The 22,300-nt window shown below is 38.8% G+C and overlaps 1 long non-coding RNA gene across 1 annotated transcript; it reads right to left on the reverse strand.

Annotated features, from left to right (window-relative positions):
* Positions 1–2,957: 2,957 nt before the first annotated feature.
* LOC130858058 (uncharacterized) lies at positions 2,958–21,354 on the reverse strand. The gene is made up of 3 exons (XR_009054975.1): positions 21,285–21,354; positions 20,751–20,820; positions 2,958–2,998 (listed from the first exon to the last, which is right to left on the reverse strand). It is a non-coding gene; the product is annotated as an uncharacterized LOC130858058 (long non-coding RNA).
* Between the last annotated feature and the right edge of the window lie 946 nt (positions 21,355–22,300).

The following is a 22,300-nucleotide window of genomic DNA, read 5'->3' on the forward strand; positions in this document are numbered from 1 at the left end:
TAGGATGGGTTTCCTTTATTGTTCATCTGCCGACACAGGTATGTGGGGAGAGAGGGGCTTTGATAGTGGCTCCTCTTCCTGCATGTAACTCAACAGTAGTGCCCTCCTTGGATCACAGGAGCCCTGGGGATGACGCTGAATGTTCAGGGATGCCAGAAGCCATGGATATAGGAAATCTGGCCTTAGTGTGGTTCTTTACTGGTGCCCAGCACAAGGCATCTGATGGACAGCTCTTGGGGGCTTTTTGTATTGCTCTGCAACCAGCAGAGCTTCCTTTATTGTTTGTCTATAGGCACCAGTGTGTGGGGAGGGAGAGGTACAATGGTGGCTCCTTCTCCTGCATGTGTGCCAGCAGTAGCACCCCACCTGGGTTGTGGGAGCTCTGGCAGTGGTGGTGGTGCCAATTGCAGAGGGAAGCTGATGGGCTCGGGTGTAATAGGAATGTCTCCAGAGATGTCCTTCTTTGTGGACTTCTTCTGGCTCTCAGCCATAGTCACACCAGGCCAGCCCTGCCAGGGGGCTTTTTCTATCCCTTGTCGACTGCGACAGCCAAGCCCAGAGGGGGCCTCCCTTTGTTTGTCACAGGCACCAAATAGAGGCTACAACAGTGGCTCCTCCCCTATGCTTGTGAGTCAGTAGTAGCACGCCACCACCATGGCCACCCAGCTTTCCCCAGTAGGCATTCTCCACTACAGATTTCTTCCCTCCTGTCCCCTCAGTCCATCTCCCCACAGTCAACAATGTTTCTGACCCTGAACCAGTTCTCTGGTTCCCATGTTCCAGCTCCCAGACTCCCTGTACAGCTGTGAACCCCACATCTCAGTTCGGGACACGCAGAGCCATGGTACAGACCCTCTGTGTGTTTCTCTCTTTCCTGTCTGCCGCAGACTGGCTGCTTCGCCCTATTTGGACAGTCCCAAATGACTCCTTTCTGACTCAATCAAATTCCCCATTGGAGGGGGGCTTTCCCAGTCTGATAAGGGGGGGTTTCCTCGAATTTGGCAATCTCTCCTCTGTTTCAGCTCCCCTGACCCCAGAATGTAGGACTTGTCCCTTTCCTTTCTTCTCCTCCTCTTTCTCCTTTTATCCCGCTCTGTCCTACCCAGTTATGTCAGGATCTTTGTAGTCCTTTCCGGTGTCCAAGATCTTCTGCTAGTGTTCAGCCAGTTTTCTGTCAGGATTATTGCATCTTTTGATGTATTCCTGATGCATCTGTGGAGAGAGATGCACTCCATGCCCTCCTACTTGGCTGCCATCTTTTTTCTGTCTCCTTATATGTTCTTAATGTCACAGTTTACCTCTTTGTAAATTGTGTATTTATTAATACTCTTTTAATCTTTATATTATAATTAACAGATTAACACCTCATCATATTACAGAATTAGAGTTTTCTTCATCTGACTGCATAATTACCTTTTCCAGTGTGTTATACATATTCATGTTCTCACGTTACTAATTAGTGTCTTTTCATTTTAGCTTGAACTACTTTCAGCATTTCTTATAAGGCAGGTCTAGTGCTGCTGATGAACTCCATCAGCTTTTTTTTTTTCTTTTTTGTATGGGAAAGTTTTTAATTCTCCTTCATTTCTGAAGGATAAATTTTCTAGTTAGTGTATCCTTGACTGGCAGGTTTTTTCTTTCCTTCACCACTTTGAAGATGTAATCCTACTCCCTTCTGGCCTGAAAGTTTTCTGCAAGAAGTCCACTGATAGCTAATGTAGGTGCCTTTGTAGATTAGAATCTTTTTCTCTCTTTCCACTTTCATAATTCTCTCTGTGTCTTTGATTTTTGACAGCTTTATTATAATGTGTCTTGAAAGAGATTCTGGGGTTTGAAATCATTAGGTGCCCTATTTGCTCAAGTCTCTCTGCAATTTTGGAAAGTTCTCACCCATTATATCTTTAATAAACTTTCTTCTCCCTTCCCCCTCCCTCCTTCTTCTAGAACTCCAATGATTCTGATGTTGGTTCTTTTGATGTTGTCCCATAGATCACATAGGCTCTCTTTTTTGGTTTCTTTGGGGCTTTTTCCTCCTTTGACTGTGTTAAATTTAGAGTTCCTATCCTATAGCTCACTGATTCTTTCTTCTTTCTGATCTATTCTTATATTGATGATCTCTATTGCATTCTTTATTTCTCATTGTAATTTTCAGCTCCACAGCTTCTGTTTAGTTCTCTTTTATGATTTTTATTTCTTTGTTAAATTTCTTATTTTGTTCATGTAGTGTTTTCATGACTGCATTGAATTGTCTTTCTGTGTTTTCTTGTGGTTCGTTAAGTTTCCTCAAAACAGCTATTTTGTATTCTTTATCAGGTAAATCATAAATCTTCATGTTTGGGGGATCAGTTCCTGGGGGATTATTGTGAAATTTTCATGATATCATGTTTCCTTGATTCTTCACCTTCCTTCACAAAAGGGGTTTTGTGTCACTGCTTTCATAATTGGTACAGCCCTTAACTTCTCCCATTTTTACTAACTGCCTTCAGGTGAGAGATACTTTTTGTTGATTCTGCTATATATTCTGTGGCTTTCTCCGACCTTGTATGTCTACACCCACTCAATGTTACTTTCTCTCTCTTGTGGCAGAATTCTTAAGTTTGTATGCCTTCTCTTGATCTTGCAACAAACCTGAAGGAGGTGCTACAGGTCAAGATTGTGGTTTTTCCCTTGGCCACAGACCCTGGCCTGTTTTCTGTGCATGCTCCCTCTCTACAAGAGCATGCTCTCATTGCAGCCTTCAGGAGTACAAACAGGGAGCTTGTTGCAGAGTGGGGGTGAGGTGTGGAGCTGGCACTTTCGGGAATTAGGGATGCCCACAGTCCAGTTGAATGGATCCTTGAGTGAGGTTTTCCTAGGGCCTTGTGATTGGGCTTCCTGCTGGAGTCCAGAATGCAGTCAGCAGGACTTACATCCCTTTAATGTCCTCTGATATTCTTATTTGCATCTTTCCTGATCTCTCTCCACAAGTCATGGAGCTCCCATGTTATTACTCTGGGTGCTGCAGGAGAGAAATGGGATCCTTTAGCAGCATCATGCACAGCTGGGTAAGCCAGGCACTCACTCACCACTCTTCCTTGCCCCTGCAGAAGAGATAGCTATCCTCCTGTAGCACTAGGCTTGTGCTACCTTAGGGGGAGTGATGATGCATTGCTCTTACCCACTCTGATGCATCCAGATTCATATACATATTTTTAATATATAAAATAGTTTTTTCTTTTTTCCTCCAATGGAGTACTAGAACTTCTCCTCTGGAAACCTGGATTTTTACAAAGGGTCTCTAACCAATGGGTGTCTGCCCAAGTCACCTTTTTCCAGGTGCTCCCAGACCACATCTGAGAGGGGCTGGAGCTGGTTCACAGGATCCTATCAGTTCCAAAGCTCATGCTGTGGTCTGTCTGCCTATTACCTGAAGAAGCACAGGTGGATAAGACTTCTCTTGGGTCCCTCAGCCTATGGTGCTGGATCCCTAACTTCTGCAGAGGCACTTCTGTTTATAGATAGATATCGAGTTTTAGTTGTCAAAGAGGGAAGAAAAGACGGACATCATATGGCACCATGATGCTGACATCACTCCAATGAATGCATTAAACTTATGCTAATCATTTCATAATATACATATATTAAATCATCATGGTATACCTTGAACTTTTATAATGTTATCTGTGAATTGTATTTCAATAAAGTTGGAAAAAGAAATCTGAGCTGGAATATCTTCGCAGGTATGCATATTTGAGCTGGGAAGTCTCCCTTATTCCCCAATCTGTCTACACTAATCTGTAATGACACTCAAATTCCCCAGGTGTGTCTACTCTGACACATAACATCTTGCTAAATCCACAGATGTGTCTGCATGACCTGGGATGTCCCTTTCTAGCCAAAGTGATTCCATAATTACATAGGATGTGTCTCTATTCTGCAGGAGTGTCTATAGTGTCCTAAGATGTCTACCTATATCCTGAGGTGTACAAACTGACATCTTTGTTTCCCAAATTTCCCATGTGTGTCTACACCAACCTGAGATGCCTTCCAAGTCCCCTATTTCACCTGATGTGTCTTCATTAAACTTGGATATCTCCCTAATGTCCAGGTGTTTCTACATTGACATGGAATGTCTCTCAAACTCCCAATTTTTTCTACCCTGTTTTTAGAAATATACCTAAATCCCCAGGTATGAGTTTCCCAAACTGAGATGTCTCACTAAATCTCATGTGTGCATACACTGGTATGAGGTATACTTGTTATTCAACAGGTGTGTCTTCTCTGACAGTGATGTCTCCCTAATTCTTCAGGTTTGTCTACTTTGGCATGGGATGATGACCTAAATCTCTAGATGTGTTTCTTCCTAGTTTCAGTCACATACAATTGACATACAGCACTGTATGATTCGACTTGCACACATCATGGAGTAATTAACAAAATAAGATTAGTGAATATCTATCATCTCTTATAGACAAAAAACTACGGAAATAACAAAAATATTTTTCCCTTGTGATGATAACTCCTAGGATTTACACTGAACAATTTTCATATATAACATACAGCAGTGTTTATTATATTTACCATGCACATTGCATTCCTATTACTTATTTATCTTACAACTGGAAGTTTGTACCTTCTAACTACCTTCATCTGATTCCCCCTCTCCCCATCCCCCACATCAAGTAGCCACAAATCTAATCTCTTTCTATGGGTTTGTTTGTTTTTTTAAGTGTAATTGACCTAAAACTCTATGTTAGTTCCTGGTGCACAACATAGGGACTTGATATTTCTATACATTTCAAAATGGTCACCATGAGAAGTCCAGTTACTATATGTCACCATCCAAAAATATTACATAATTATTGACTATATTGCCCACATGGTATATTTCAAACCTGTGACATTTATTTTGTAACTAGAAGTTTGTACCTCTTAGTCTCTCCCTCAACTATTTTTTTTCATACGCCCAACCCCATCACCTCTGGCAACCACCCATCTGTTCTCTGTATCTATGATTTGTTTCTGTTTTGTTATATTTGTTCATTTGTTTTGTTTTTTTAATTCTACATACAAGTGAAATCATACAGTATTTGTATTTCTCTGACTTATTACACTTAACATAATACCCTTTAGGTCCATCCATGTCATTACAAATGTCAAGATTTTATTCTTTTTTCTGTCTGAGTAATATTCCATTATGAGAAGTGTGTGTGTGTGCATGCATGTGTGTGCACATGAGCATGCATGTATCTTCTTTTATCTATTCATCTATTTATGGGCACTTAGGTTGCTTCCATATCTTGACTGCTGTAAAAAAAAGATGCTGCAATGAACATAAATGTGGGTTGTTGTTGTTTTTTATAAATACCCTGGAGTGGAATTGCTGGATCATATGATAGTTTTATTTTCAATTTTTTGAGGAAACTCCATACTGTTTTCCATAATGGCTGCTCCAATTTTTATTCTCACCAATAGTGTATGAGTGTTCCCTTTTCTCCACAACCTTGAAACACATTTATTTGTTGTCTTTTTTATAATAGTCATTTTGACAGATGTGAAGTGATATCTCATTGTGGTTTTTATTTGCATTTCCCTGATGATTAGTGATGTTGGCCATCTGCATGTCTTCATTGGGAAAATGTCTGTTCAGGTCCTATGCCCATTTTTTAATTGAGTTGTTTGGTTTTGGGTTTTCCTTTTCTTTTGTTTTTGATGTTGTGCTGTATGAGTTCTTTGTATATTTTGAATACTAACCCCTTATTACATATATGGCTTGCAAATATCTTCTCCCATTCAGTTGACAGCCTTTTCATTTTGTTTATAGTTTCCTTTACTGTGCAACAGCTTTTTAGTTTGATGTGATCCCATTTGTTTATTTTTGCTTTTGTTTCCCATGCCTGAGGAGACATATCCAAAATACTATTGCTGTGACCGATGCCAAAGAGTATAGTCCCTGTTTTCTTCTAGAATTTTTTTGGTTTTAGGTCTTACGTTCAAGTTTTTATATCACTTTGAGTTTACTGCTGTGTGTGGTATGAGAAAGTAGTCCAGTTTGATTATTTTGCATGTAGTTGTCCAGTTTCCCCGACACCATTTATTGAAAAGGGTGTCTCTTCTCAATTTTATACTCTTGCCTCCTTTGTTGAAGATTAATTGACCATATGTACATGGGCTTATTTCTGGGTCCTCTATTCTGTTCCATTGATCTATGTGTCTGTATTTGTGCCAGTACCATACAGATTTGATTACTGTAGCTTTGTAGTATAGTTTGAAATCAGGGCACTTGATATCTCGAGCTTTGTTCTTACTCAAGATTGGCTTGGCTGTTCTGGGTCTTTTGTGTTTATGAATTTCAGAATTATTTTTTCTCATTCTGTGAAAAATGCCACTGGTATTTAGAGAGGGATTGCATTGAAAATGCAGGTTGTCTCAGGTAGTATGATCATTTTACAATATTACCAATCCATGTATATAGTATATCTTTCCTTTTGTTTGTATCATCTTCAATTTCTGTCATCAGTGTCATACTTTTCCTAGCACAAGTCTTTTACTTCCTTGGTTACTTTTATGTCTATGTATTTTACCCTTTTTGGTGTGACTTTGGGTGGAATTGTTTTCTTAAATTTCTCTTTCTGATAGTTACTATTGCAACAGATTTCTGTATATTAATTGTATATCCTGAAACTTTAACGAATTCATTGATGAGTTCTAGTAGTTTTTTGGTAACATCTTTCAGATTTTCTATATACATTATCATGTCATCTGCAAAACATAATAGTTTTACTGCTTCCTTTCCAATTTGAGTCCCTTTTACTTTTTTCTTCTCCAATTGCTGTGGCTAGGACTTTCAATACTATATTGAATAACAGTGGTGAGAGTGGGAATACTTGTGTTCTTCCTGATCTTGGAGAAAATGCTTTCAGCTTTTCACCATTGAGTATGATGTTAGCTGTGAGCTTGCCATATATGGCCTTTATTATGTTGAGGTGTGTTTCCTCTATACCAACTCTTTGGAGATTTTTTAAAATCATAAATGGATGCTGAATTTTGTTAAAAGCTTTTTCTGCATCTATTGAGATGATTGTGTGATTTCTATTCTTTGTTTTGTTAATGTGGGGTATCACATTGATTAATCTGTGGATATTGACCCATTTTTTGCATCCCTGGAATAAATCCAACGTCATCATGGTGCATGACTTTTTTAATGTACTGTTGAATTCAATTTGCTTACATTTTGTTAAGAATTTTTGCATCTATGTTCCTCAGGGATATTGGCCTCTAATTTTCTAATTATCTTGTGGTGTCTTTGTGTGGTTCTGGTATCAGGGGGGTGCTAGCCTCATAGAATAATTTTTGAAGTATTTCTACCCCTGCAATTTTTTTAGAACACTTTGTGAAGGACAAGTATTATCTCTTCCTTAAATGTTTGGTAGAATTCACCTGTGAAGCTATTGGGTCCTGGACTTTTGTTTGTGGGTTTTTTTTAATTAGATTCAATTTCATTACTGGTAATTGGTGTGTTCATATTTCTCTTTCATCCTAGTTTTGTGTTGAGAGAGTGTCAATTTCTAGGTTGTCCATTTTATTGGTGTGTAACTGTTCATAGTAATCTCTTACAATCCTTTGCATTTCTGTTGTGTCAGTTGCACCTTCTCCTCTTTCACTTCTGATTTTATTCATTTGAGCCCTCTCTTTTCATTCTTGATGAGTCTGGCTGAAGTTTTATCAGTTTTGTTTATCTTTTCAAAGAAGCAGATTTTAGTTTCATTCATCTTTTTTTGTCTCTATTCCATGTATTTCTTCACACTTGCTTTCTCCCTGTTAACTTTTGGTTTTGTTTCTTTTTCTTATTCTACTTCCTTTAGGTATAAGGCTGGGCTGTTTATTTGAGATATTTCTTGTTTCCTGAGACTTGTATTGCTATAAACTTCCCTCTTAGAACTGCTTTTTCTGCATCCCATAGATTTTGGATCATTGTGTTTTCATTTTCATTTATCTGCAAGTATTTTTTATTTCCTCTTTGATTTTTTCAGTGACTCACTGGTTGTTATAGCATAAACCATGTTATAATAGCATATTGTTTGGCCTCCACATGCTTCTGGGTTTTGCAATTCTTTTTTGCTGTTTATTTCTAGTCTCGTAGCATTGCATTCAGAAAAGATGCTTGATATGGTTTCAATTTTCTTAAATTTACTGAAACTTGTATTCTGCTGCTTTTGGATTGAATGTTCTATATGCATCTACTAAGTCTGGTCTAATGTGTCATTTAAGACCAGTATTTTCTTATTGATTTTCTGTCTGGATGATTTTTCCCTTAATGTAAATGAGGTGCTAAATTCCCCTATTATTTTTGTGTTACTGTTAATTTCTCCTTTTATGTCTGTTAATACTTGCTTTGTGTATTTAGATGCTCCTATGTTGGGTGCATATATATTTACAATTGTTATATTTTCTTGTTGGATTGATCCCTTTATCATTATGTAATGTCCTTCTTTGTCTCATTACAGTCTTTGTTTTAAAGTTTGTCTGATATAAATATTGCTAATCAGCTTTCTTTTCAGTTCCATTTTCAAGGAATAATTTTCTCCATCCCCTCACTTTCAGTCTCTGTTTCTCTTTAGATCTGAAGTGAGTCTCTTTCAGGCAGCATATATATGGGTCCTCTTTTTGTATCCACATAGTCACTCTATGTCTTTGATGTTTCCAAACTCCCCAGCTGTGTTTATTATGATGCAACATCTCTCTCTAATTCCCCAGGTGTGTCTACTCTGAACTGGGATGTCACTCTAAATTGAATGATGTGTCTACACTGTCTTGGGACATCTCCCTTAATCCCCACATGTATGTACTCTGATGTCTTTGAATTTCCAGTCTGTCTACATTGACCTGGTTTGTCTCTTTAATTTCTCAGGTGTGTCTCCAGTGACTTGGAAATTCCAGTAATTCCCCATGTGCATTCACTCACTGGAATATCACCCAAATTCCCTACATGTGTCTAACCATGACAGGGGGTATCTCCCTGGTTTCCCAAATGTGGAGAATATGACCTAGGATGTCTACTCTGAAGTCCCTCTAACTCTCTAAGTGTATCTCCCATGAACTGAGATGTCTCCCTTATTCCCCAGGTGTGTCTACTTTGGTCTGGGATGTCTCCCTACTTCATCAGAATTGACTACCCTGATGTGGGATATCTCCCTGGCTACTCTAAGTTGTCTAACATGATCAGGGATGTCTCTCTCTTTCCAGATGTCTAACATGACCTGGAATGACCCATTTCACCAGGTGTATATCTACTCTGACAAAAATGTCTCCCTAGTTCACTAGGAGTGTCTACTCTGACACTCCTGACATCCCAATGTTGGCAGACCTGCCTGGGGAATTAAGGAGCCATTCCAATTTGGTGCATACATGTATCTCTTGGGATGCATCTATTATTTTCTATTTTTATCTGACCTAATCTTTGATGTTTCTAATTTTTCAGGTTTGTCTACAATTACCTAGGATGTAGCCCTTATTCCTCTCTTTTGACTAGTGTGAATTTGTATCTCTAATTCCATAGGTGTATTGACACTGAGCTGGGGTATCTCTCTAGTTACGAATGTGTACATATATTCAAGAATGACCCTGTTTTTTCCCCCAGGGTAATCTGCCTTGACCAATGAGGTCTCCTTAATTCCCAAGGTGTGTTCACAATGACCTGAGATGTCATCATATTTCTCCAGATAAGTTTATTCTGATTTGTGATGTCTCTAATTACCCAGGCTTGTCTACCTGACTGTGATGATGGTCTAAATCACCAAGAAAGTCAGTCTGACTTGGAATCTCTCCCTAGTTACCCAAGTGTGTCTTCCCTGACTTTCAATGTTTCTCTGCTTTGTGTATCTTGACCTGGTATGACAACATAATAATCCAAGTGTGTCTACTCTGACCTGAGATATCACAGTAATACTCCCATTGTTTCCAACCTGATTTATCTCTTTGTTTCCCTAGGTGTTTCTTCTCCAACATCCCCCTAATTCCCTATATGCATCTATCCTGGTTTGTGATGTCTCCTTAATTCCCTTGTGTTTCTATTTTGATATGGGATGTCTGCACCAACTTGGAATGGCTCCTTAGTTCCCTAGGCATGTCTACCCACATTGGGATGTCTGCTTAATAACTCAGGTGCGTTTACACTAACTGCAAATATCAACTTTATTCCAAAGTAAGTACTTCTATTTTGACCAGGGATGTCTCCCCAGTACCCTATGTGTGTCTACTCTGACAGAATAAGTTTCAGTTTCCCCAGGGGAAGCTACCATGATCTAGGATGTCACCTTGATTCCCTAAATTTTTCCACACCAACCTTGAGAATTTCTGTGTTTCCTCTGGTGTGCATACTTTTAACTTGTGTGTGTTTCTGATTCCCTAGCTCTCTATACTTTAAGGATGCTTCCATACTTACCCTGGTGTGTATAACCTGAACATGAATGTCTCCTTAATTAATAAACAATTGTGTGAACATTTATCTACAATGTCTTTCTTTTTCTCCACATCTGACTACCCTTACCTAGACTGTCTCTACCCAGGAGGTCTATCCTGACCTGGGTGTCACTCCAGTTTCACAGGTGTGTCGCTACCAAACTCTTTTGTCTCTAATTCTCCAGGTATGTCTACACTTAGTGAGGATGCCTACTTAGTTTTCCAGGTCTACTCTGACCTTGGTTGTATTCCTTATTCCTTAGGTATGTCTACACCTACATGGGGTGTCCCCACAATTCCCTAGGTGAGTTTAATATGACCCAGTATGATCCCTACATCCCAGATATATCTACCCTGACCTAGAATTTCTCTATAAATCCCAAAATTACTACTCCTACCTGGGAGACTTACCTGGTTCCCTTGGTGTGCCTACCTTGACCAGTGAGTTTTCCCTGTAACATGGGTGTGTTACTTTGAACTGGTATATCTGCCTAATTCCCCAAGTGTGTCTATACTGATTAGAATGACTCTCTAATTCCCAAGATGTTTCTATTCTAAACTAGGGTTTTAACCTAGCTGCCCAGGAATACCTAAACTTAAAATTTTTTTTCTCCAAAATTCCTCACGTTTGTCTACCTGAAAGTCTTGAAATTTGTTAGAGGTGACCTTTCAGAATGTTTCAGAATATATAAAATTACAATAAGAATCTATAAACTCTTTACCAGGGTTATATACTAAACAATTGCATAACCTTAGACTATTTACTATCTGAAGAAGAAGAAATATACATTATTGCTAATGCATCATGTTTTGCTTATATAAACAACTCAGAAAAATCAGAATCAATTAAAAGTTATGCAAAACAATGCAGATTGACTTTGAAAAGTAAAAACTGAATCTAATTATACACATTTGATATTTTAGTTTTTTAAATTTGGGCAAATGTACACCTTGGCTTTGGAGTACTTTTTCAAACACTTCATATTATCCTCCTTTTAACCATCTTAATAATATCTATTTTGTTTTGTATTTCCTCATGTGTCCTCAGTGTTTTTCATCAGTCACTGACTAATCAAATGATCTCCATGTGAACTGAACGTCAAAAACTACATGAACAAGAATCATCAGAAGAACCTACTGATATTCTGGTTCATGATCTTCAGATGTCTACAGAGGGAACTAAAAAAATGTAGATATATTAGAATGTGTTTGAACTCAAATGACTGCCTGTTTAAAACAAGTAGGTTTTGGGTGATATATATGAACCACATGGTAACCACAAACCAAAAGCCTACAATAGATACTCAAAAACTAGAAGGGAACTCAAGCATACTACTAAAGAAAACCATCAAACCACAAGGGAAGAAACTAAAAGAAGAAGAAAAGAACACTGAAAAATTGCAAAACAACTAAAACACAAGTAACAAAATTGCAATAATCACTTGAAACATCAATGGACTAAATATGCCAATCAAAAGACATACAGTGGCTGATTGGACCTCTCTATAGGCTGCTTACAACAGACTCACTTAAGAGCTATAGAAACACACAAACTAAAAGTGAGGGGATGGGAAAAGATGTTAACAGCCATAAAAGGGGAACTCAATAGTAACACAATAATAGTAGGAGACTTTAACACTGCACTTACACCAATGGACAGATCATCCAAATGGAAAATAAATACGGAAACACAAGATTTAAATGACACATTAGACAATTTCAAATTAATTGATATTTATAGGACACTCCATCCAAAAACTACAAAATACACTTTCTTCCCAAGTGCACCTGGAACATTCTCCAGAATAGATCACATCTTGGGTCAAAAATCAAGCCTCAGTAAATTCAAGAAAATTGAAATCGTATCAAGCATCTTCTCTGACCACAAAGCCATGAGACTAGATATCAATTATAGGAAAAAAACTGTAAAAAAACACAAATACATGAAGGCTAAACAATACACTACTAAACAAACAGGAAGTCACTGCAGAAATCAGAGAAAGTCAAAAATACCTAGAAACAAATGACAATGAAAACATGATGACCCATTTCTAAGAGGAAAGTTAATAGCAATACAATCCTATCTCAATAAAGAAGAAAAATGTCGAATAAACAACCTAAGCTTACACCTAAAACAATTAGAGAAAGAACAACAATAACAACAACAACAACAAAACCCAAAGTGTGCAAAAGGAAAGAAATCATAAAGATCAGATCAGGAATAAACGAAAAAGAAATGAAGGAAACAATAGCAAAGATAGATAAAACTAAAAGCTGGTTTTTTGAGAAGATAAACAAAATTGATAAACCATTAGCCAGACTCATCAGGAAAAAAAAAGGTAGAAGACACAAATAAGCAAAATTAGAAATGAAAAAAGAGAATTAACAATCAAGTAACTGCAGAAATACAAAAAATCATGAGAGACTGCTACAAGCAACTATATGCCAATAAATTGGATAACCTGGAAGAAATGGATAAATTCTTAGAAAAATACAATCTTCCAAGACTGAACCAGGAAGAAACAGAATATATGAATAGACCAATCACAAGTACAGAAATTGACACTGTGATTAAAAATCTGCCAACAAACAAAAGCCCAGGGCCAGATGGCTTCACAGGTGAATTCTATCAAACATACTTCTCAAATTCTTCCAAAAAATAGTAGAAGGAGGAACACCCCAAACACATTCTACAAGGCCACCATCACCCTAATACCAAAACCAGGCAAAGATATCACAAAAAAAGAAAGTTACAGGCCAATATCACTGATGAATATAGATGCAAAATTCCTCAGCAAAATACTAGCTAACAGAATCCAATAACACATTAAAAAGATCATACACCATGATCAACTGGGATTTATCCCTGGAATGCAAGGATTCTTCAATATATGCAAATCAATTAATGTGATACATCATATTAACACACTAGAGGATAAAAACCATATGATCATCTCAATAGATGCGGGAAAAGCTTTTGACAAAATTCAACATCCATTTATGATAAAGACTCTCCAGAAAATGGGCATAGAAGGAAATTACCTCAACATGATAAAAGCCATATATGACAAACCAACAGATAACATCATTCTTAGTGGTGAAAAACTGAAAGCCTTCCCTCTAAGAACAGGAACAAGACAAGGGTGCCCACTCTCACCGTTATTATTCAACATAGTTTTGGAAGTTTTAGCCACAGCAATCAGAGAAGAAAATTAAAGGAATCCAAATTGGAAAAGAAGAAATAAAATTGTCACTCTTTGCACATGACATGATATTATACATGGAAAACCCTAAAGACTACCAGAAAACTGCTAGCACTAATTGATGAATGTAGCAAAGTAGCAGGATACAAAATTAATGCACAGAAATCTCCTGCATTCCTATACACTAACAACGAAAGAGCAGAAAGAGAAATTAAGGAAACTCTCCCATTTACCATTGCAGCAAAAAGAATAAAATACCTAGGAATAAACCTTCCTAAGGAGGCCAAAGACCTGTATGCAGAAAACTATAAGACACTGATGAAAGATATCAAAGATGATACAAACAGATGGAGGGACATACCACATTCTTGGACTGGAAGAATCCACATTGTGAAAATGACTGTACTACCCAAAGCAATTTACAGATTCAACACAATCCCTATCAAATTACCAATGGCACTTTTCACAGAACTAGAACAAGAAATCTTATGATTTGTATGGAAACGCAAAAGAACAAAACGCAGGATAGCCAAAGCAATCTTGAGAAGGAAAGATGGAGTTGGTTGAATTAGCCTTCCTGACTTCAAACTATACTACAAGGCTACAGTGATCAAGACAGTATGGTACTGACACAAAAATAGAAAGGTAGATCAATGGAACAAAATAGAGAACTCAGAGGTAAACCCAAGTATGTATGGGCAGCTTATCTTTGACAAAGGAGGCAAGAATATACAATGGAAAAAAGACAGCCTCTTCAATAAGTGGTGCTGGGAAAATTGGAAAGCAACATGTAAAAGAATGAAATTAGAACACTTTCTAACACCATACACAAAAATAAACTCCAAATGGATTAAAGACCTAAATGTAAGGTCAGACACTATAAAACTCCACAAGGAAAACATAGGCATAACACTCTATGACATCCATCAAAGCAAGATCCTTTTTGACCCACCTCCTGGAATAATGGAAATAAAATCAAGAATAAACAAATGGCACCTAATGAAACTTAAAAGCTTTTGCACAGCAAAAGAAACCATAAACAAGACAAGAAGGCAACCCTCAAAATGGGGGAAAATATCTGCCAATGAAGCAATGGACAAAGGATTAATCTCTAAAATATACAAGCAGCTCATGTAGCTTAATACCAAAGAAGCAGAAAACCCAATCCAGAAATGGGTGGAAGACCTAAATAGACGTTTCTCCAAAGAAGATATGCCCAACAAACACATGAAAAGATGCTCAACCTCACTAATCATTGGAGAAATGCAAGTCAAAGCCACAATGAGGTATCACCTCACACTGGTCAGAATGGCTATCATCAAAAAATCTAGAAACAACAAATGTTGAGGAGGGTGTGGAGAAAAGGGATCTCTCCTGCACTGTTGGTGGGAATGTAAGTTGGTACAGCCACTATGGGAAACAGTTTGGAGGTTCCTTAAAAAACTACAAATAGAACTACCATATGATCCAGTAATCCCACTCCTGGGCATATACCCAAAGAAAACCATAATCCCAAAAGAAACTTGTACCATAATGTTTATTGCAGCACTATTTACAATAGCCAGGACATGGAAGCAACCTAAATGCCCATCAACAAATGAATGGATACAGAAGATGTGGCATATATATACAATGGAATATTACTCAGCTATAAAAAGGGATGAGATGGAGCTATATGTAATGAGGTGGATAGAACTACAATCTGTCATACAGAGTGAAGTAAGTCAGAAAGAGAAGGACAAATATTGTATGCTAACTCACATATACGGAATCTAAAAATGGTACTGATGAACTCAGTGACAAGAATAAGGATGCAGATGCAGAGAATGGACTGGAGAACTCGAGGTGTGGGAGGGGGTGGGGGGTGAAGGGGAAACTGAGACGAAGCGAGAGAGTAGCACAGACATATATATACTACCAACTGTAAAATAGTCAGTGGGAAGTTGTATGGCAGGGGGAGTCCAACTCGAGGATGGAAGATGCCTTGGAGGACTGGGGCGGGGAGGGTGGGGGGGGACTCGAGGCGGGGGAGTCAAGGAAGGGAGGGAATATGGGGATATGTGTATAAAAACAGATGATTGAACCTGGTGTACCCCCCAAAAAAATAAAAAAAATAAAAAATAAAGATATACACACCCCAATGTTCAAGCAGCATTATTTACAATAGCTAAGGTATGAAAGCAATCTAAATGTCTATTAACAGATGAATGGATAAAAAAGATGTGATACACACACACACACACACACACACACGCAGATGACTGTGGAATTTACTGTAATTAACTTTAGAAAAGACAAATACATCATTTTTCAACATAATCTTGCTTTTCAATACACTTTGTCCATCTGTCAGCAAGCTTTTGTATTCCCTCATTAAAAAATGTTTTAGATTCCGTATATGTGAGTTAGCATACAATATTTGTCTTTCTCTTTCTGACTTACTTCACTCTGTATGACAGATTGTAGTTCTATCCACCTCATTACATATAGCTCCATCTCATCCCTTTTTATAGCTGAGTAATATTCCATTGTATATATATGCCACACCTTCTGTATCCATTCATTTGTTGATGGGCATTTAGGTTGCTTCCATGTCCTGGCTATTGTAAAGAGTGCTGCAATAAACATTATGGTACAAGTTTCTTTTGGGATTATGGTTTTCTTTGGGTATATGCCCAGGAGTGGGATGACTGGGTCATAGGGTAGTTCTATTTGTAGTTTTTTAAGGAACCTCCAAATTGTTTTCCATAGTGGCTGTACCAACTTACAGTCCCACCAACAGTGCAGGAGAGTTCCCTTTTCTCCACACCCTCTCCAACATTTGTTGTTTCCAGACTTTGTGATGATGGCCATTCTGACTGGTGTGAGGTGATACCTCATTGTGGCTTTGACTTGCATTTCTCTGATGATGAGTGATGTTGAGCATCTTTTCATGTGTTTGTTGGCCATCTGGATGTCTTCTTTGGAGAAATGTCTATTTAGGTCTTCTGCCCATTTGTGGATTGGGTTATTTGCTTTTTTGGTATGAAGCTGCATGAGCTGCTTGTATATTTTGGAGGTTAATCCTTTGTCCGTTGTTTCATAGGCAATTATTTTTTCCCATTCTGAGGGTTGCCTTTTAGTCTTGTTTATGGTTTCTTTTGCTGTGCAAAAGCTTTTAAGTTTCATGAGGTCCCATTCGTTTATTCTTGATTTTATTTCCATGATTCTAGGAGGTGGGTCAAAAAGGATGTTGCTTTGATGTATGTCAAAGAGTGTTCTGCCTATGTTTTCCTCTAGGAGTTTGATAGTGTCTGGCTAACTCACATATACGGAATCTAAAAATGGTACTGATGAACTCAGTGACAAGAACAGGGAAGCAGATACAGGGAATGGACTGGAGAACTCGAGGTATGGGAGGGGGCGGGAGATGAAGGGGAAACTGAGAAGAAGCGGGAGAGTAGTACAGACATATATATACTACCAACTGTAAAATAGTCAGTGGGAAGTTGTTGTATAACAAAGGGAGTCCAACTCGAGGATGGAAGATGCCTTAGAGGACTGGGGCAGGGAGGGTGGGGGGGAATCGGGGGGGGCGTCAAGGAAGGGAGGGAATATGGGGATATGTGTATAAAAACAGTTGATTGAACCTGGTGTACCCCCCAAAAAAATAAAATAAAATAATAATTAAAAAAAAAAAAAAAAAGTATTAAAAAAAAAAAAAAATGTTTTAGGCTGACCTATGAGCCATGAATGCACCACTGTCTTCACTTCATCAGAAGTGAATCTGGCTCCTTCTTGATGGCTAACACTAGGGCGACCTTCCTTGAACTTCTCTATCCATTCATACGCACTTCTTCATAACAAAAGACTTTCTCCATACTGTGCACAAAGCCTTTGATAAATAACAGCAACAGGTATGCCCTCAGACCACAGCAAAAAGAATCACTGCACACTGCTCTTCTTTTGTGCAAATCACAAGTGGGGCATCCATTTTTGCTAACACCACAGTTTCAAATGAACTGATGTAACATGTTCACACCTGCACTGCAGTGACTGGGGAGACAGTAGCCTTAAACAGAAAGCACTGATAAGACAGAAGTTTTAATATAACCAGAATGTGGATAATTTTTGACTCACCCTCCTATACATTATTTATATAGTATTTATAGTGCTTTATATATATATATAGTGTATATGTATATATAAAAAAATTAATATAATAAAACAGAAAGAGACTCACAGATAGAGCAAACTAATGATTACCAGCAGGGAGAGGGAATGGGGGAGAAGCAAAATAGGGGTGCAGGATTAACAGATACAAATTACTGTGTTAAATAAGTAAGCTATAAGGATATATTGTACAGTACAGGGAAATATAGCCATTATTTTATAACTTTAAGTGAATTATAATCTATAAAAATATTGAATCACCATGTCATACATCTGAAACTAGTGCAATATTTAAATCAACTATACTTCAATTTTAAAAAAGACTCATAGCTATGTAACCAAAATTTGAAACTGTCCTGATTCCAGAAATTCTGACTCATTTTGAACAAAACTCAAGCTTCCTCATGTCAGGATGATATTACAGCTTTCAAGCTAATCAGCTATAATTAAGTAAGCTCACGTAATGGAAAGAAATGTAAGTTTCTGTTAACCAAGCACAATAGAAAACAATGTACTTGCATATTCATGTTTTGTAAACTATCTGTAAGTACTGAGAGTCAAGTTTCTTAGCCATTTCAGTTTGAATGTTTCTCTGTTTCCAAAACTTAGCTTCTCACTCAGTAAAATATTCATATAAAGAAAAATTCACTAAATTTACTTTTAATAGTAGACATACCTGGGATTAGAAAGACATCCCAAGTTAGTACAGACACATCAGGTGACGGAGGGAGATACCACAGATCAAGGAAGATACACGTGGGGAACAAAGGAGACATCCTACAATAAGGTGGATAGCCCTGGGGAACTAGGGAGACATCACAAGTGAGAGGTAAGACACCTGTGGAAATAGAGAGACATCCAAGGCCAAGGTGGACCACCAAGGGAATTAATTAAGGGAACAACTCGGGTGAGAATAGACATAACTGGGGAATAACAGAGACATCCCAAGTCAGGGTTGACAAGATGGGAGAATTAGCAAGACATTAAAGTTGAGGGTAGACACACCTGGGAAATTAGTGAGACATCCCAGGTCAAGATAGAAACCCAGATGAAATGAGGGAGACATCTCACATCAGTGTAAACACATCTTAGGAAATAGAGAGATATACCAATTCAGTGTAGAAATACCTGAGGAATTAGGTGAGACATTACTGGTGGTACAATTGGGGAATAAAGGAAATTTCCCAGGCCCGTGAATACACACCTTGGGGATCTAGAGAGACATCTGAGGCCAGAATAGAGATATATGGGGGGAGAAAAAGACACCTGCCAGGTAAGGGTAGACAAACCTAGTGAACTAGAGAGATAATCCAGCTCAGAATAGTTACACTTGGGGACTTAGGGTGACATCCCTGGTTATGGTTGATGTTTCAGTGGAACAGAGAAGACATTCCTTCTGGGGGAAGATACACTTGGGGAAATAAAAAGATATCACAGGTCACAGAAGACAAATCTGTGGAATTAGACATCCTAGATTACTGTTGACACACCAGTGTATTTAGGCAGGCACCCAACATTAGGATAGATGCACCTGAAAATTTGGTGAAACATTCCAGTTCAGTGTAGACACACCTAAAGAATTAGGGAGCCATCCCAGGTCAGTGTGGAAACACTTGGGGAATTAGAGAGTCTTCCTTGTCAGTGTAGACATACCTAAGCATTAATGAAACATTCTAGGTCAAAATAGATATCAGACATCCCAGGTGAGTATAGACACAGGGTAATTAGAGAGATGAACCAGGCAGGAGATAGGTGGGCCCCTGGGCAGAGCAGCTGGAGTTTCTCAAACAGAGTAAATTTGAGCTTTGTTTTCTCTAGACACTCCAAGAATAAAGTTAATGGCAGGAACTGAGCTCTGCTGGAGTAAAGAGATGAGACGACCACATCTACCATTCCTGAGGTCAAGGAAACCTCCCTGACTGCACACACACAGGAAGGCTCCTCGGGGGTCAAAAAGGGAGGGGGAACCATCCTGTAATAGGTGTTGCCAAACCTCCCACAAGCCTCCACACTGGAATCCATTATAGCAAAAAGATACACACGCATATTGGGAGGGCCCTAGGATAGGTCAGTTGTGGAAAAGAAACAAGATAATTGGTCAAAGGTAAACAAAGACCCGGAAGAACTGCCCCTATGTAAACGATTTAACCACCTCTTTATTGTGATTCCTCCTCGTTAGGAAGGATGCCTACACCCTTTCCCTCTGGGTGTGTATATCTGCCTTGCTTCTGTCTTAAATAAACTGTTTCTCTGTGTGCTCTCCCACATGTCAATGCTGTGTCTCTGATAATAAACTTTATACCTTTTTTTTTGCCTCCTTGAGAAATTCATTTTTCAAATGGGGCAAGAGCCAATGCAACTTTGTTTCTAGCCTCTAGCCCTTGGTAAACCAGTGGCTAGAATTCCTGGTTTCACTCAAGCTATCCAGGTTCAATTCCTGGGCAGGGAACTAAGATCCTGCTTCAAGACCATTCACTGCTGTCTCTCCAAAAATGGAATCAGGGTTGACATATCTGGGAAAATAGGGAATCATCCCAGGTCAGAGAAGATATACCTGGGGATAAGACAACCCAAGCCAGACTAGACACACCTTTGGTATTAGGGAGATATCCAAGGTTACTACAGAAATACCTGGGTAATCAGGGGTACATCCAAGTTCAAGACAGACACACCTAGTGACTAGAGAAAAATCCCAGGTCAAAGTAGAAACACCTTGTGAATTAGGGAGGCACACCAAGTCAGTGTTCTCAAAACTAGGGAATTGGGGGACACTCCAGGTCAGTGTAGATACACTTGGGGAACTTGAAAGATGTGCTATGTTCAAGTAGACAAACCTGGGGGATTAAGGAGAGACTTCCATTAAGTAGAGACCCCCTAGGGAATAGGGAGACATTCTGGGTAAGAATAGACACACCTGGGGAATTAGAGAGTTATCCCAGTTCAGTGTAGACATACCTGGGAGTTGGCAGACATCCAGAATCAGGGTAGACACACCTGAGGAATTAGAGAAGTATCCAGGACACACCTGAGCAATCATGGAAACATCCCAGGTCAGGATAGACACACCTGGGGAGTTTGGGATATATCCCAAGTCAGGGTAGATACACTTGTTTAATTAGGAGACATGCCAGGTTACAGTGGAGACACATGGTGAATAAGAAAGACATCTCAAATAAGAGTAGGCAAACATGTAGAAATATGAGACATCAAGATGACAGTGGAAATTATAGAGACAGTGCAGATCAGTGTACACCTTAGAAATTAGGGAGACTCACCAGGTCAAGGTAGACACTGGGAAATTAGATAGTATACCATGTCATAGCAAGCACCTGAGAAATTAGGTATACATCTCAGATTAGTATAGACATGCTAGAGAATTAGGAGGTCATCTAGGGTTATTGGACACACACCTGGAAAATAGAGACACCCCAGATCAATATAGACACAACTGGGTAAGTAAGGAGAGTACCAAATTCAAATAAGCCATACCTGGGGAATACAGAGATATCTCAGGTAAAAAAAGAAACATTTGGAAAATTAGGGAGACATCACAGTTAGAGTAGACATGCCCAGAGAAACAGAGTGAACTCCTAGGTCAGAATAGTCACACCTGGTGAGTTAGGGACACATCTTAGATCAGCTTAGATTCATTAGGGAATAAGGTATATATATCCCAGGCCAGTATTTACACAATTGGGGCACTGTTGAGAAGACCAAATCAGAAAAGACACACCTGGGGAATAGGGGAGTTATCTTAGTTTGAATAGACACACCTGAACAATTAGAGCAACATTTCACATAAGAGTTGTAAACCAAAGCACCTAAAGAGATATCACAGGACAAGTTGGATACGCTGGAGAACAAAAGAAACATTCCATTTCAGGATAGACACACCTTTACAAATAGAAAAAAAAAGGGGTTAGAGCAGAAACACCTGGGGACTTATGTAGATATCCCAGGTCAGGGAGGACATACCAGAGGAAATAGAGAGACATCCCAGGTCAGTGAAGATTCACCTGTGGCATTAGGGAACCATCTGAGGTCAGTGTAAACACACTTGTGGATCTATGAAGATACATCATGACAGAGTACACACATTTAAAAAACAAAGGAAGGGACTTTCCTGGTGGCACAGTGGTTGGGAATCTGCCTGCCAATTCAGGGGACACAGCTCGATCCCTGGTCCGGGAAGATCCCACATGCTGCAGAGCAACTAAGCCCATGCATCACAACTGCTGAGCCTGTGCTCTGGAGACCGCGAGCCACAACTACTGAGGCTGTGTGCCACAACTACTGAAGCCTGAGTACCTAGAGCCTGTGCTCCACAACAAGAGAAGCCACCGCAATGAGAAGCCCACACAACACAATGAAGAGTAGCCCCCTGCACACCACAACTAGAGAAAGCCCACACTCAGCAACAAAGACTCAATGCAGTCAAATAAATAAATTTATTAAAAAAAAAAAAAAACAAGGGGACATCCAGGCAGTGTAGACATATCTCAACA

Source organism: Hippopotamus amphibius, chromosome 8, assembly GCF_030028045.1.
Source record: "Hippopotamus amphibius kiboko isolate mHipAmp2 chromosome 8, mHipAmp2.hap2, whole genome shotgun sequence".
NCBI lineage: Eukaryota > Metazoa > Chordata > Mammalia > Artiodactyla > Hippopotamidae > Hippopotamus > Hippopotamus amphibius.